General features: G+C 27.4%; 1 pseudogene; it reads right to left on the reverse strand.

Annotated features, from left to right (window-relative positions):
- Positions 1 to 2,630: 2,630 nt before the first annotated feature.
- On the reverse strand, positions 2,631 to 2,768 carry LOC145247010 (U2 spliceosomal RNA; annotated as a pseudogene).
- Positions 2,769 to 3,736: the final 968 nt, after the last annotated feature.

Here is a 3,736-nt window from a genome sequence, read left to right on the forward strand (position 1 = left end):
TATCATATCAAAAAATAATTATCAATTTTTATCTCAAAAATATACAAACATCATATCAAAAAATAATTATCAATTCTCATCTCAAAAATATACAAATATCATATCAGAAAATAATTATCGATTCTCATCTCAGAAATATACAAAAATCATATCAAACAATAATTATCAATTCTCATCTCAAAAATATACAAATATCATATCAAACAATAATTATCGATTCTCATCTCAAAAATATACAAATATCATATCAAACAATAATTATCAATTCTCATCTCAAAAATATAAAAATATCATATCAAACAATAATTATCAATTCTCATCTCAAAAATATACAAACATCATATCAAAAAATAATTATCGATTCTCATCTCAAAAATATACAAATATCATATCAAACAATAATTATCAATTCTCATCTCAAAAATATACAAATATCATATCAAACAATAATTATCAATTCTCATCTCAAACATATACAAACATCATATCAAACAATAATTATCAATTCTCATCTCAAAAATATACAAACATCATATCAGAAAATAATTATCAATTCTCATCTCAGAAATATACAAACATCATATCAGAAAATAATTATCGATTCTCATCTCAAAAATATACAAACATCATATCAAAAAATAATTATCGATTCTCATCTCAAAAATATACAAACATCATATCAAAAAATAATTATCAATTTTTATCTCAAAAATATACAAACATCATATCAAAAAATAATTATCAATTCTCATCTCAGAAATATACAAACATCATATCAAAAAATAATTATACATTTTTAACTCAAAAATATACAAACATCATATCAAAAAATAATTATCGATTCTCATCTCAAAAATATACAAACATCATATCAAAAAATAATTATCGATTCTCATCTCAAAAATATACAAATATCATATCAAAAAATAATTATCAATTTTTATCTCAAAAATATACAAACCTCATATCAAAAAATAATTATCAATTCTCATCTCAAAAATATACAAACATCATATCAGAAAATAATTATCAATTTTTATCTCAAAAATATACAAACATCATATCAAAAAATAATTATCGATTCTCATCTCAAAAATATACAAACATCATATCAAAAAATAATTATCAATTTTTATCTCAAAAATATACAAACATCATATCAAAAAATAATTATCAATTTTTATCTCAAAAACATACAAACATCATATCAAAAAATAAGTATCAATTTGTATCTCAAACATATACAAACATCATATCAGAAAATAATTATCAATTCTCATCTCAAAAATATACAAACATCATATCAGAAAATAATTATCAATTCTCATCTCATAAATATACAAACATCATATCAAAAAATAATCATCAATTTTTATCTAAAAAATATACAAACATCATATCAAAAAATAATTATCAATTCTCATCTCATAAATATACAAACATCATATCAAAAAATAATTATGAATTTTTATCTCAAAAACATACAAACATCATATCAAAAAATAATTATCAATTTGTATCTCAAAAATATACAAACATCATATCAAAAAAAAACAAAATGGATCCGGATTTTTTAAAAACAGAAAAAAAAAAGAAATATATTTGGTGCTATTTGTGTTTTGAATTTCAAAGGGCTGTGTTCGTTGCATAAAGTACAGAGCAAGCTTGTTTCTACCATTTATTAATAAAATTAAGTATGAATGCACGCGAAGACGGTCAGAGGTTGCATCGTCTTAAACTTAGTGAAAAAAACACAATGAGAACAATAAATAATATACAAAAAATGATTATCAAACTCATCTAAAAAACATATACAAACATCACATAAAAAATGGATCCGGATTTATAAAAAATAAAAAGAAAAGAAATATAATTGGCGCTACTTACGTTTTGAATTTTAAACTGCTATGTTCGTTGGGAAAGAAAAAATTTTTTTTCACTAATAAAATTCAGTGTGAATGTACGTGAAAACGGTCGGAGGTTTCATCGGCCGAAACGTTATGAATAAAAAACAATGAGAACAATGAAGCAAACAATCCATAAAATAAAAAAAAAATAATTGTCAATCGTCATCTAAAAAATATACAAACATCAAATTAAAAAATCAAAATAGATCCGGATTTATATAAAAAAAAAAAAAAGAAATAGACTTGGCGCTGTTTGCGTTTGGAATTTCAAACAACTTTGTTCGTTAGGAAAACAATAAAACAAACATTTTTCTCCCATTTACCAACATCATCCAGTGTGGATGCACCTGAAGACGGTCGAAGGTTACATCGGCCGAAACGTTGTGAAAATAAAACAAAATACGAACAATAAAGCAAACAACCCATATAATACAAACAATGCCGATAGCCATTATTCACGTGCTCTCGTGTAATGAATGATTAATGAATGCGTGAATGTAGGATTGACTGAAATTCTTAAAGATAAACTAAAATGACCGAAAATGGGCTTAAATGACTTAAATAAATAAAAAGAAAATGACTTAGAATGACTTTAATGAACTTAAGGATGAATTGAATGATCTTAAGAATGACTTGAATGCTTAAAAAGTAACTGGAATCCTTCAAAAACAACTTGAATGATCTGGAGAATGACTTGAATGGCTTTGAGACTGACTGGTTGTAAAGTGGATGATCATTTTACATTAAATTAATACAGAAAAGTGATCCCCTACTTGATATCACAAAGTTACAAACATAAATACAGCATGTAGTAAGAACAGATACTACATTTTGATCTTGGCCAAAAGGCCAAGAAAAGCTGTATTTATTTGCTCCTCCACCGAGCAAATAAGGCACAAGGCCGATTTTTAATGTGAGGAGTGAAGGGAAAATGGGGACCAACTCTCCGGGGAGTAGGGGAGCTGGATAGTTACAATTGGTATGTATGGTTGCCCCTACATTGACCAAGGTCTTATATGTGGGATTGCCCCCACATATGGTCTTTGCTTGCAGTATCTGCCGGAACAGATACTACACTTTGATCTTTATATTTAATTTATTTTGTTTAAAGAAAAAATTACAATTAAAAAAAAATTCCAATATAAAATTAAAACATTTAAAAAAAGTAAATTCTCCAAGAGACAAAACAAATTTAGGCACAAGGCCCTATAAGATCTGGGGAGGGGAGTGTTGCAGGATCTTTGTAACTAAAGTAAGAATGGCGTCTGTGGCGACTTTACTCTTGACTGGCAACATTTACCACAATACCTCATTCACTCTGTGGAATCTAAAGCTAACTAATGAAAACCCCAGCGTTTTTACAAAAAGGATATATATATACAATTTCTGTATGTATGTGTGTGTGTGTGTGTGTGCGTGCGCATTTTTTTATATATATATATTAAAATGTGTGTGTGTGTGTGTGTGTGTGTGTGTGTGTGTGTGTGTGTGTGTGTGTGTGTGAAAAAAGTTCAATTCATTGGAAAAAATAAAAAGTTCTTGAATTTGGAAGAAAAATAGTTCGTGTTGGGGAGTGGGAAATATAGGAAAAATGTACAAAAAATAAAATTGCCTAGTGCATTGTTAGTAAGGTCCCTCCCTAAGCTAATTTAAGTAGTTAGATCACCTACTGTTTTCCGGGGCACCGAAAACAAGCGGGGAGATCCCTAATGGGGATTGGGAAGACTTCATATCGAGTGTTGGGAGTAAAATAAATAGATTGTTAAAAACAAAAGGGGGGAATATATTAGGTGGCGACCTTCGAGTAGGGGTTGATCAGGGGATGAAAA

Source organism: Euprymna scolopes, chromosome 24 (assembly GCF_053919585.1).
Source record: "Euprymna scolopes isolate OS-2025 chromosome 24, ASM5391958v1, whole genome shotgun sequence".
In the NCBI taxonomy this organism is placed as follows: Eukaryota; Metazoa; Mollusca; class Cephalopoda; order Sepiida; family Sepiolidae; genus Euprymna; species Euprymna scolopes.